The 14,242-nt window shown below is 28.5% G+C and overlaps 1 protein-coding gene across 4 annotated transcripts in view; it reads right to left on the minus strand.

Annotated features, from left to right (window-relative positions):
- The window catches only part of LOC107450794 (ATP-binding cassette sub-family G member 8), a 66,122-nt gene extending 53,944 nt beyond the window's left edge, over nt 1-12,178 (minus strand). For 2 of the 4 annotated variants that reach the window (XM_071183294.1, XM_043054485.2), the window contains exon 1: nt 11,841-12,160. The gene's annotated coding sequence lies outside the window, so the exon portion shown is untranslated. Of the gene's footprint in view, nt 1-11,840 lie in introns of all 4 variants that reach the window. The other 2 variants (XM_043054536.2, XM_043054442.2) reach the window with 2 other exon arrangements.
- Nucleotides 12,179-14,242: the final 2,064 nt, after the last annotated feature.

Genomic DNA, 14,242 nt, shown 5'->3' on the forward strand with positions numbered 1-14,242 from the left:
CGCTATCACAAAAGCACAGTGGTAAAAAGATCGTATATCTAACAGAAAGGAATTTCTACTTATTCTGCAACTTTCAGAAACCACAGTAGCCAATTCGGCCTTCTTGGCAAGATTAGCTGTCGAATTTTTTTTACTTTAATGTATTTATTCTTTAGCATGATATAAAAGTGTGGGGGATAAAAAAGAAAAAAATACTCGTCAGTTAAGGTAGCGACTCGAACAATCGAAGAAAACTTCTCATAAATTTTAAAATTTAGTTGCATGCAAGTGTCATTCGCAATAGGAAAAGTTATGTTACCTAAAAATTTTTATTCGATATTACGTGTGATGCACAATTCGGCCATCAAGATATAATTTATAAAGCATCGAATCACAAGTCAGAATTTGGGAAACTTATGAGTATCATAAATTTTGAAGAGTCTGTTTAAAAAGTTATATAGGTAGGAATTAGTATAAAAAATTATGCAGGAACTCAGTTATTATGCTCCAAAAATAAGTTTTGAAATGTCTTGGTTTACAACCCGATTTCCATTAAAATTAATTCAGGAAAAAACTTTACATATTCAGTTAACGTTCAAAAAATAAAACTACTGAGTGAAAAATGAAGCTACTTAAATAAATTGTTAAGAATCGTATTTGCAAACTGATTTGGGTAATGAATTGGTAAAAAAATGTTTCGATTTAGTCTTCACGCTCAATTATTATATATATTTAAAAATTGAACCTAATAATCAATATAAAATCTATTTGCCAAACTCCAAGTATTTAATGATTTAGATATAAAATTATTTTTAATTTTATTTCACATGTATTATTACTAACTGATAAATCAAAAAACAATTAAGCGCAAAAAAGTTTCAAAAATTTTTCGAAACAATAAATTATATATTTTGATTTTATTAAACTAGATCTTTACCAAATGACATATTTTGACCCAATTTGTTATTCAATGATTTTTCAAATTATTTCTAGATTTTCATCGTCATAAAACACGAACCGTTAAATAATTGCCATATCTAGAGCTATAAAAATTTACTCATTTACTTTATTAATTTATTAATATAATTAATAAATAGAAAAACATTACATTTTTCCCAACATTGAAAATGTAATGTTTTTCTATTTTTAGTGATACCAAACAAACAGACCTAGTTTTTCAAAAGGATGTTAAAAGACTTTATTAAATTTTATAAATGTTTTTATAGATTTTGTTTTATTAATGAGACACATCTCACAAATGGAGATCCTTTTAAAGCGGTAAGGCCTTTTTGAAGTAAAACTTATTTTGATAAAAAAAAGTCTGCTTTTATACCACTTGTATTAACTAATGTCTAATTTACAACAAACAAAATTTAAACTATTTTTAATGAGTAATCTAATAAAAAAGGTTTAAAAAATCGTAAAAAGTTAATGATTCATTTCTTACATTAATTTGTTTAATATCATTTAGAAAGCAGACAGTTATTTCTTTCAGATATCATTACTGAAACAAGAAAAAATGAATAAAATAGGAACTAATTGTTTTTAATGAGATAAGATTTCAGCCTGAAGTTCAAAACTTTTCCTCACTAGCTTAGGGATGTAATGAATAAATTAATAGCTCGGAACGGCTTTTAAACTTAAAACGCATTGTCTATCTCGAAAAACAGCTAATTAGAAGTATAAGATTAGACTAATGAAGCAAAGTGAATTTTACTTTCCCTTCCTTTTTCAAACATTACTTCGAAATCTTAAGCTCAGGAAATATTCCCAATTTAATCTTCTATATTTAAAATCTGTATGTGGTATAATATTTTAGTTTGATTTTAGAGAATTTTTGGTAATTACGAAAAATTTCTTTATCTTTTACAGGGTTTTAATTTTTTCTCCAGTTATTTAAAATATTCTTGACGCTTACTAATCTTATTTTGAGATGCTGTATGAAGCTTACTAATTTTGATTTAAGTTCATTGAAGGTTGTTAATTTAAAATTTAAACTGCTCGAAGATTACTGATTTCATTTCAGTTTGGTTGAAGGTTACTAATTTTGATTTAAGATGTTTGAGGGTAACAAACTTTTATTGAGATTCTTCTTGAAGCTTACTAATTTTAAGTTTCTAGAAAGTTACCAATTTCGATTTAAGTTTCTTGAAAGTTTGAATCATGTTTGAATTAAAATCACATGAAATTTACCAATTTTAATTTAAATTACTTGAAAGTTACCAATTTTGTTTTAAATTACGTGAAAGTTACCAATTTCGATTTAAGTTTCTTGAAAGTTACCAATTTTGATTAAAATCACATGAAATTTACCAATTTTAATTTAAATTACTTGAAAGTTACCAATTTTGTTTTAAATTACGTGAAAGTTAACAATTTTGATTTAAGTTCCCTGAAGGTTACCAAATTCAATTTATGTTTCTTGATGGGTACAAATTTAAATTTAAGCTTCTTGGGAGCTACCAATTTACATTTAGGCAGATTGCTGCCAACTAATTTTGATTTTAAGTTTATTGAAAACGTCCAGTTAATGGTAACATTTGTAAATATTTTAAAAGCTCAAAGATTTACATTAAAATATGAACATTCAAAACTTAACTGTGAAGCTAGTAAGCTTTATAAAATCTGGAATACAACTTGACAGAAAAGTAAAAAAAAAATTGATACAATATTTATTGAATGTAAAATTTAAATAGAGCAAAAACTGAAGTCTAATATTGCGAATAAAAATAAAAAAAATATTACGCACTCAAGGTTACACAATCAAACCTTTCTAAAAAGAAAAAAAAAACACTGACGTAAAAGCAAAAGGGAAAATAAAATAAAAAAGGAAACAAAAAGTAGAAAGGTTACAAGGGAACTTTCGGTTTATAAAACTTGCTTCTCCTCTTGAAAATATTACAAATGGTCGAAAAATTTATGAAGATTCTTGGATTGATAAAATTCATTATATTGTCCTTCACTACACTTAAATAATTCAAATATTCTTATTTCATAATATTTTGTACAAATTATTATGCAAAAGTATTGGGGAAATTAAACAGAATTTTGCAAGTTTTATTTACAATTATTTGGTCAGTAGCAAGTCCAAAACTACAAAAGGTAAAAACGTTAATTAAGTAGATATAAAATTCTAATGATCAAATTCGTGAAAATAGTTATTAAAAACAGCTACTGAAACACAGTTCTACTTTCACCCTTATTAACATAAGATTTAGAATTATTTTAAGCATAAATTGTCACTTAATTTTGAGATTTTTTAAATGACGTCGATACTAGGAGTAAAATGCTTGCAAGATTAAAAATAGTTCAAAATTTTATTAAAATTTCCAAAAAAAATATTAAAATTTAAATTAAATTGAATAATTATTAAAATTTCCTAAAAAAGAGAATGCAAAAGATACTGCTGTTCTACTTTAAAGAACAGTTTAAGATATTATAATTACCAGGGAAAGAGAATACGAAAAGTTATTAGTTTTCTATTTTAAATCTTATTAACATAAGATTCAAAAATATTTTAGACATAAATTATCACTTAATTTTAATTTACAATGCCGACATCAGGCGAAAAATGTTACTAGAATAAGAACAGTTTTTAATCGTAAAATTTTCAAGGAAAGCGAATATGAAATGCCTAATATATTTTAAGGTGGCAGTCACCAGAAAAAAATCCACGATGACAGTTGGGTACTTTTTTATTGTTCGGAAAAGGCAGTATATTTTTTGAGCACGGTAGCTACAAAACCCCATTTAGGACACAGGACTAACTTCGGTAGAGAAGCACATAAATTGTCCTTGACCAACGCCTCATTTCCTACATCTTAGTTGTCCATCCTCTAGTAAAATACTATTCACCATTCTTAAACAAAAGAAATCTTTGGAACAGAATTGAGAATGCATTAGAAGGCAGTTTCCTGCGGAATGCTATTAACACATCCCACAAATTTACGATTCGTATTGTCCTGTAGAAAAATTTACTACATAGCTTGCAAAAATTGCTTTATCATTCTTGAAATGGCAAATTCATGAATTCTTAAAAATAACTGATGGCAAGAACCTGTTCAACTCACAGAAAATTGTAAGCAAGATCAGAAATTAAATTAAGTAAATAATAACTTATAATTCTTCAACATTTATATAATTCGATATATAATGTACAATATGTGTGAAATGTAATATAATGTATAGAAAAACTCAAATTTGAGAAAATTACAACGCTCTTCACATTGACACGAGCATAGATAAAAACAGTTAGTTGTAAATACAGAATGTCATTTTACTAAAATTTTTCAGTGTTTTTTCTAACACATCACGAATAAACCAACGAAATCCACGCATTTCGTTAATATTTGTTTTATAGTAACGATTATAATAAAAATCAAATCGCAAAAACATTTATTACTCTATAGTTTGAATTTTAGAAAAAATAGACTTAACGTAAAACATTTTTCACAAAATTGCCTTGTTGTCATTAAAGTCTATAATTCTTCTCTTATAATGATCTTATAGTCCATTCCACCTTAAGTTGGCACTGCAGGGAAGGTTAGGAAATGTAATACTCCGCCTTTGAAAAGTAGTTCTTCGGTATTTTGGAATTAATTGCAGTTTAAATGCGCGTACAAATATAAATAAATGTTGAATAATAAGAAAAGTTTATCTTGAAACATACATTCGAAGTTTTTCATGTTTAAATGTATTTAACTTATAAATTACCTTCTCAGTAAAGCGAATGTATAAAGGTGTTTTAATTTGGCGCTGGATTATTTTTCAAGGCCAGTTCAAGTAATAGTTTACATAATATATTTAGTGACTTGAAAATAAACCGAAATTTATGGAAAAAAATAAAAAAGGAACCAATCATATAACGTTCAACAAAAGTTGCAGTAACTCAAAGGTTTTTTTTCTTTAAACACTTGGCAACATTTTCCCACTTAGACTAAAATTATCAAAATCACTGCCTCATTCTCAATTTTTGCGAATTTTAATGAGCCCCGATATGAAAAATTTGGTTTTCGCATCGGAGCTCATAAAAGTTTGCATTAAAATAAAAGTTTCATAAAAATATCGGAATTTTAAATATTATAAAATTAGACGACAAACACTTTTATTCATTTTAACAAAACTGTGGCCTTTTTCCATATTGAAGTTTTGCCCCATTTTCAGATTAAGAATAGGCAAAGCTGGCTTTAGATAGGCTAAAATTGACCTAACAGTAATGAGCAACTGTTGCAAACTCAAAACAGTTATGAAGGCAACATATTATTCGCAAAAATTCATAATTTCATATGACAACGGAGGCTTCAAAAACAGCCATAGTCCTTAGGAGAAACTAAAACCTTTTAAAAACCAATATGTAATATAAAGACGACCTTTTTTGAAATTCGATATCCAGCTTTACTTCCAAATTTGCAGGCATAATAAAATTCTACAGCTACAATCTACATAAAAATGTATTGTGAATGCGAGTGTCTTTAGATGCACCTAATATTTTTGTTAAAGAAAATTTGGAAATAATTTTCGTTAAAATTCTGACTGCACCTCATTTTAAGGTGCACAACGACAACATTTACAGGAGGATGTCAAACGAAATCAAAATTACTTTGTAAGCTCTATTTTCTTCATGTTAACTATACGATTTGGTATAACAAGAGCAGAAGTGTATGAACATAATAGTTTTAATGTTCAGTAATATCTAAGTGTATATTATATCGGAGTATATCGCTGGTTCAAAACTAAAACGACACTTCTGCACTCACTTGTCATGTTATTTGAATGAGAAGTGAGTGCAGAAGTGTCATTTTAGTTTTGAACCAGCGATATGGTTCTAAATAGATTACTGGTTAACAAATGATCCGGTTTTCTTAACAGAGCGAAAGAATTGTTGTCGAATATAAAATAAACTTCTTTAAGCAACTTTAAGTGTCTTAAAACACCCAGTTGAATGAAATTCTTTAAGTAACAATATAATGAAATCATAATGATGTAATGAAGTTGAAGTAAATTTGAAAAAAAAATGAGCAAATAAATGTCAACGATGTGAATTGAAATCATGTGAATTGATGTCAAATGTGAATTGAAATACATCAAAGCAGATTACTTTAACAAATTTAAGGGGGGAAATCAGGAAACAATTGTAAACGTCTGGAAATACACAATAAAATAAGAAAAGAAGCTTTTAAAAATCACATTACCTAACAGAATAAAAAATTAGTATTAAATTTTTCAGAGGAAAGGCGTGAAATCATTTTAAACTCCAAAAACAAGAAAAATTAAAAAGAGAAGCTTCAAATGAGGCATATTATAACAATGGTTAATTATGAAATTGCAGTTAGTTAATAATCAGCCATTTTTAAACGGAATAAAACACGATAAAGGAAAGAAAGAGCCCCGAAGAAAGATTTGTGCAATGAAATTGCTGGTAATAAAAAATGGCAAACATTTTTAACGTAGCTATATTAAAACGCAATGTAGTCAATAAACAGTATGTCGTCTATTATTATTTAAAGTACTAACTATGTAACAAGTATTTAAGTGAAATGTGATCTCAAGGAAACTAATTAGTCGAACAGTAACACACTTATAGTAACTGAAAAACAAATATGCCGTTTATTACTGAGGTTAAGTTATCCTTTAAAGTATTAACTCTGTAACAACTACTTAAACAAAAGGTGATCCAGGAAACTGATTAGTCGAGCGGTAACACATTTCCAATAGCTAGAAAAAAATGGCCAAACACTATTACTCATCATGAAATAAGAAAGAGGCTTCCAAGAAAACCAGGTTGACAAAAAGATGCCAGACTGCTGACCACTGAATTAGAATGAGGAACTCCAAGGGAGTATCACCTCATTAGAGTGAAACATACCAGAAATGACCACAAGCTGATACAGAACATGGACCTCAATTTAGATTAGAAGAGGGAGGATACATCTTATTTCCTTCATGTAAATGCTTTACCAATATTCATTACTTTCATCTACAGTCCAGCAGTTTGTAGGGCAGTTCATACCTTTCGGCACCAAAAGACCTCAGACTAAATCGTGATTACCGTTTATTTGTTCACTGACTTAACCAGTCTTTCCTAGAATCGAAAGTATCGTACCCGTTCACGATTTTGCTTCTTGTCTCGATTACTATTGCATCAATGGTGTTTCTAATTTGGAAAAAAAAATCAAACATGTAGATATTGCATCAGCAATGAAGCATGCTTGAGAAATTTCAATGTAGAGTTAACAGAGACTGCTTATTTCTAAAACTTAAGCTATACAGAGAGAACACGATCTCGTTTCAGCTTACTTTCTTTAAAACTATGTTTCTATTTCTAGCTTAAAACGTTTCATTTCTAGTTTAATATGTTTTAATGTTTTTTTTAGCGAATTTAAATGAATGTAATAAATAACATTAATTTAAATTTATTTAAAAATGAATGCAACAAATCCATTGTTTGTTACATTCAAAATGGTTTTAAATGAATGTAATAGATCCATGAATGTAACAAATGAAATGAATGTAACAAATAACATTAATTAAATTTATTTAAAAATGAATGCAACAAATCCATTGCTTGTTACATTCAAAGTGGTTTTAAATGAATGTAACAGATCCATTGTTAAAACGGTTACTTTCTTTAAAACTATGTTTCTATTTCTAGTTAAAACGTTTCATTTCTAGTTTAAATTGTTTTAATGTTTTTTTTAACGAATTTAAACGAATGCAGCAAATAACATTAATTTAAATTTATTTAAAAATGAATGCAACAAATCCATTGTTTGTTACATTCAAAATGGTTTTAAAAGAATATAACAGATTCATTGTTAAAACGAATTTTTAATTGAAAAAAGTGCCATCTTGAAACAGAAAAAATATTTTTTCGGGAACAGAGTTCTGGAGATTTAAAAAAAGATAAAGAATACAAAGTTTATTAAAAGAATGAATGAGTAAAAAGAATGAACGAAAAGACATGTAAAAATAATAAACAAAACAGATATGCCAAACGAAATAACAAAAGAAAAATTTTATAGCGGAAAAAAAGGTAGAAAAAAAGCCAGATGGTTTGTCCAAGTTGAGGAAAACCTTTTTTTTTTAAATTCCATTTCATAATCGTCGTTGAGCAGCGGACTTAATTTTTTCAGTTTATCACTACCAATGTTCAGTCTTGTAATTTTTTACCCAATCTAGAAAGCAAGAGAACTCTTGGATCAAGTATTGGGATTAATTTGTCTTCGTGGAAGACTTTTTGATGGAATTAACCAGCATTTGCGTTGCATGGAGAGGAAAACCACGAAAAACTCCCACGGTTAGCCTGATGGCAAGGGGACTAACATATGATTGGTCTACCACTGAGTATATCTTGCGTCAGCACTGTGGTCAGTGCGATCCGGGTGCGGAATTCACATCGACTAGCCATTGCTGGGATTCGAGACCGGGTCATTTCACTTGGAGGCTAGCGCTGTATCCCCTGAGCAACCACGGCTCAGATGTTATGGTTCTAAAAGTCAAGAATATGAGAAAGATAGCCGATTGGAGAGTGTATTGAAATTTAGTGGTAGCCATTGCCCGCTAAGAGCTGTAAAGAAGAAACTAAAAATGCTTGGAAAATTTGTTTGGTCACAAATGAAAGCCACGGGAAAAAAGCAACGGGACTAAATCGTTATTTTTTTTAAAAAAAGGACACAAACCGTTCTTTCGTCTTGGTCTTCAAATGTAAGTAGTTGGAGTAAAATTAACCCGCTAAACATTAAAATAATCAAACCTTTATAGTACCTATCTCTCTATTAATATTTGAGCTAATTACTACTTATGTTCGAAAATAAATTTGAGAATTCGAATCAGTGTAATATTTTACATATTTAAAATTTATAGTCTTGATCACTATCCAGAGTTGCTGCCATTTTTTAGGTTTTTTTTTCAAAATTCTTCAGAATTATTACGTTATTTTAGAATCACTCAGTAGTACTCAATTTTTTTTAGATAAGCCCTCATTTCTGACGTTGTCTCCACACACTAGTTACGACATTAAAATATCCAACTACAGAAGATGTTGTAAAATTGTTTTATGATGATATTATATAGAAAATCACTATCAAAAGTAATAAGAGTTAACAGGGCAACTAACACTTAAATGAATCTCTCAAAATTTAAAAATAAAATTCGACTATTTTTGGAACTATAAAAGGCATTAGCGATTACAATTTGTTTTGCTATTACTAATCATGCAAATTTTAAATAATATTTTATTTGTAATACTTGGGTAATTGCATTACAGTAAGTCAAACATCCATGACATTACATCCAACCATTGCATTACAGTAAGTCAAACATCCTTTTAACGACCCCACTCCTTAAACATTTTTTAAAATAAATTAAAAACTATTTCTGAGATTTTTTAGTTCAGGTATTACAATGGGGATTTGTATTATAGTTCAGATCAACTACGGCTAAGATTGAAAGCTCCAAAACAGAAAGCGAGTCGTTAAAGGATGATGGATAGTAAATTAGTTACCATGGCACAGAACGAAACAGTTTAATTTACTTTGCTGCACAATTAGAGCGATCATTTAAGAATTTTTTAATCTTCAGTTCAGAAAGAAAATTCGAAATTAAAAAAGGAAATTCTTATTCAATGACATCGCGCTTTGAAATATCACATTTGTAACGAAAGGTCAAAACGAGATCGAAATTTATTTTTGCCGAAAAAAAAATATTAATCGCGTGAATGTTTAGTAGATTCATTGAAACCAGCAACCTCATTTTGTTCTATTTTATGCTATTAATCTGGAACACTACCATTCGACCCCGAGGTGACAAAATTGATCTATGCTGGTCCACACCCTGTGATGTTATGATGTATAAGATACACGTAGAATGATGAGCAAATATTCCATGAAGCATTATTAGATTTTATCGGATTGAGGAGATTTATAAATCGTATCATTTTATTTGCTTTCGGCATTTCCTTGTGTGGGTTCATTGTAATGGAAGTTAAAAACAAACTCAAATTTCTGCAACTAAACTAGAAGATCTTTTATTTTGTAAATCTGTGTTTTTTACTTGATTATATTTTTGAGGGAAATAAATGGAGAACTTGCGATGGAGCACTGTACTCTGACATATTGAAAAAATTTCGATCCACTTTTAAACAAATAAACATAATTTTGCAAACAAAAAATTACTTGCTATAAAATGTAGAACTAAAAATTAGAAGGAAATATTGTCTACCCACAAAATGTTTGAAAGCAAAAGTTATATTTAATGAATAAAACTTTATTCATTAGTAGATATTAGTATAAATATTTAACCACACGATCGTTATTTTTATTAAAAATCAGAAATTAAGTAAAATTTAGCCCTCTTAGAACTAAATCTTCTAATTCAAGAGGCTGGGTGGTATTTAATGATTAAAATTTTGTTTAGCAAATATTAGTATAAATACTTAACCACACGATCTTCCACATTTTATTCAAACTCGGGAATTAAGACTACGCCTTCTTGGAATTAAATCCTCTAATTCAAGAGGATGGAGTTAAGTATATAAATACCTTTGCTATTACTGGAAAGAGTAGATTTTGTTATGAGACAATGAAAACAAAATCTCCGATTTAAGAATTCGTGTAAACTATTATTTGATTCTAACAAAAGAATAACTTACGCTTTCATCCTTACTAAATGAAATATTCATATTTTGTTAGCGATGCAAGCTATAAGTTTTTTGCCTTCTATGGTTCATAATGTTTCTTACACTTTCTGCTTATAATATTTAAAATAACTTTATGTTAGTAGTTTACTAAAAATAGTTTCAGATATGTCAAAACTTGTCCTGGACTAAGCTTAACTTGAAAAGTATCTCAAGTTAGGCATTAAAAAAAAGTTGGCCGTGAAAAGCAAATATTCATATTAAGCATATTAAATAATATTAATGTGTAATGCATTGTAAAAATATTAATGCTATGAGAAAAAAAACTTTCGATCTGCATACATTTATAAAATTTTGAAGCTTTACAGGTTGAAAGTAATTAGGCTAAATAAACAGTTTATTTTTTAATTTGTCAAATCAATTAAATTTTTAATTAACCTTAGTTGATTTATTTATTTTTGCATTTATAACTTCCTGATTTTTTAATAAGAAATCGGCATTTTACTAAGGATATTTGCTAATAGCAATTTAAAAAAAAATTTTATTCGGAATGTACTGTGATATTTTCTAGTTTCTTTTTATGCATAGCTGATATATTTAATTAGAATATTAAAAATTTGGAGTTGATTCCGTCAAAAGAATCTAATAAATTCTCCAATTTAAAAAATTATGATTAATCCTCTAATATCCAATTCCCAATGATGTTATGTTTACAAAATTGTTTATCTATAATAATATTAGGCAATATTAAGAATTAGCAGAAAATATTTAACACTATTAACGAGAAAAAAAAGTTTGGGTATTCCCAAAAAATACAATTTAAGATGATTCAATACTTCAAAATATTTTAGTATCTAGGTTCAATAGATTCTAGTTATTATTATTATTTTGCTTTTATAAATCATATATTTTTAAACTCGCAAATAATTGATGAAATTCTTCAATTACGAAAAAATGCTCTTGGGGGGGGGGGACTCAATTTAGAATCATAACATTACATTTTAGCAATGTTATCAATAATTTATTATAAACACAATAAAAAATACTTATGCATTCATAAAATATAGGTAACATGGTTTTCGTTTTTAAACTTAAATTAATTTTCACAACAATCATCAATTTAAAAAAAATGTACACTGAATACACATGACTCGTTGAAAGAACTATTCTGCAAATTATATATATTGATTAAATAATAAAATTAAAACTTAAAGAAAAAATTTCATACCTAAGACCTAATAGTATAATAATCTATAGCACCGCAAACCAGCTTCTAAGGTCACAATCCTGTTGATAAGCGCAAACACTGATTTAAAATACCGCGGAAAATAATCACCATCAAATTTTGAGTTGCCATAACCCATTCATAATTATCAGTTTGCATATTTCAATCCACTTCTTCTCGACAATGTGAAAATTGGCACATGAAAAACTTGTCAAATAAAGAAAACACGTAATTTCTAAATAAATATTGGCACATCTCACAGAGAACGTCGTTTTAGAACTCGTGTGAAAATGCTGCTTAAGATAGACCAGCGGTCTACAAACAAGGAAATTCAGGGTTACATAGGTTTGGAATTCACTGTCGCCAAGCCAAGTGAAAGTTATCGCCAATGATGAGTATTTATTTTTTCGTTTTGATTATGAGAGCATGGAAAGAGAGGAATGAATACCTTGAATTATTTGAGATTTAGGTATTTTAAACAAATGACTCTTGTGCTCTTCTTTTTTATTTCTATTGTTCTCAATACCAGAAATAAATGAAAGTTTTAGAAATTTTTTGGGAGATATTTCGGCAAAAAAAAAAATATTATTGTTCAGGTGAACTATGCAAGAATATCTGTACTATGAACATTTCTTGATAAACGTGCTTGTTTTGCTATTATTGTTTATAGGAAAAATATCATTATTTTATTATTAACTTTATATGTGAATCATTGACATATCTAGAGGAGGGAGGTTAAATTTAAAGGGTTAGGGCTAAGGGTTAATTTGAAGGGTTAAAAATAGTTAAAGGGCTTTAAATTAAAGAGGAATTTAGGAAATCAGAAAAGCAATTATGAAATCAGTCGTTGGGACTGAAATAATTGATTTTATCAGAAAGAAACAAAAACAACAAAACGTCAAAAAAGTTTAAATTTTCATAAAAACTAAATACATATTTCAAATACATTTATATTGTCTAAATCAGCGGTTCCCACTTTTTTTCGGTTACCGAACCCTAAATGTGGCAGGGACAGTCCGGTTGATAGGGGTTTGGGTCAATGTCAATGAGATCATGAGTTCGATCCCTGTATGCCGAAAACTCCATGTGTAGTAAATTGTGACTGGTGCATGTTAAAACTGTCGGGTCACAAAGTCCTCCAAGTTCCCATAACAAATCAATATCTCTAGGCTCTAGGTATACTGAGTTGGAGATTGAATCGTTCTCCGGTTCAGATCAAAAGGACGATTTGTGGATGAAGGAATGAATATATAAATGGGTCCTCCCTATAAACGAACGTGACGTATGGGTGTGGCAGAAGTCGAATTCTTGGCCAAAGATGGCGCCAATGGAAATTGAGAACAATCGCCCCCCCCCCTCCTCTGCCTTATTGGCTGACGAAAGCAACTAGAACCGAAACCTAAAACTCTAAATAATCGTCCGTCCATCCGCGGAACCCCGACTTTATAAATAAAGTTTATTAAGGTGATTATGAAGGTTATAACCTATAAAAGACTATCTTTAAAATATTTAACTAAAGATATGAAGATTTTTCATCGTTTTATCATGAATAATCTTAAATTAGGTATTATTTCCGACCATTAGCCTAGTTAGGAATTTGTTTTCTGACATATATATATATATATATATATATATATATATTGTTATTAGAAATATTATATTTTCTTTTAAATAATGCCATTCCTATTTCATTGGCATTTTATTAGAAAAAATTTATAAATTCAACCGAATTAAGATGAAATAAATTACAATTTATAGGTGGCATCTGAATATAAGTATATGTTTTAAAACTCATATCTGGTTATAAAACATACTACCAATTGGGTAGTTCCCAATTGGGAACTGCTGGTGTAAATGATCACATTTACATTCATTTACATAAAAATATCATTTACTTGCATTTTTAAGTAAATTATCGTATATGTCCGAAGCAACAACAAATGCTAGCTTTGAGTTTACGATTACGTTTCTTCTATGTTGAGTTACGTTTTTTTACGATTAAATACTTGAAAAACTGCAGAAGTAGGGTAAACTAACCAGTGAAGGAACACTTAAGCTCCGCTTGCCTTTTAAAAAATCATATTAATTTCAAAATTCGTAATTTTAGTTAAATGACAGTGTCAACATATTTGTTACTAATTGCAAATTATGTAAAAAAAATTGTAGAGAACTTACATAATATTGTTTTAAAGTTTTGGAGGTTCAAATAAGAAGTAGTAAGAAGACCAAGTGAAGGAACAGCTCTTACCAGTAAATGAACACCCAGTAAATAATTTTAATTAATTAATTAATTTTGGTTATTTTTTAATGCTCTTTATGAATTTATAAGCCATACAAATATTTAAAAACAAGCCTATTCTTGAAATTATAACATATAAATACTTGGAAAATGCTAACTTTTTTTT

This window comes from Parasteatoda tepidariorum, chromosome 7 (assembly GCF_043381705.1).
Source record: "Parasteatoda tepidariorum isolate YZ-2023 chromosome 7, CAS_Ptep_4.0, whole genome shotgun sequence".
Taxonomy (NCBI): Eukaryota; Metazoa; Arthropoda; class Arachnida; order Araneae; family Theridiidae; genus Parasteatoda; species Parasteatoda tepidariorum.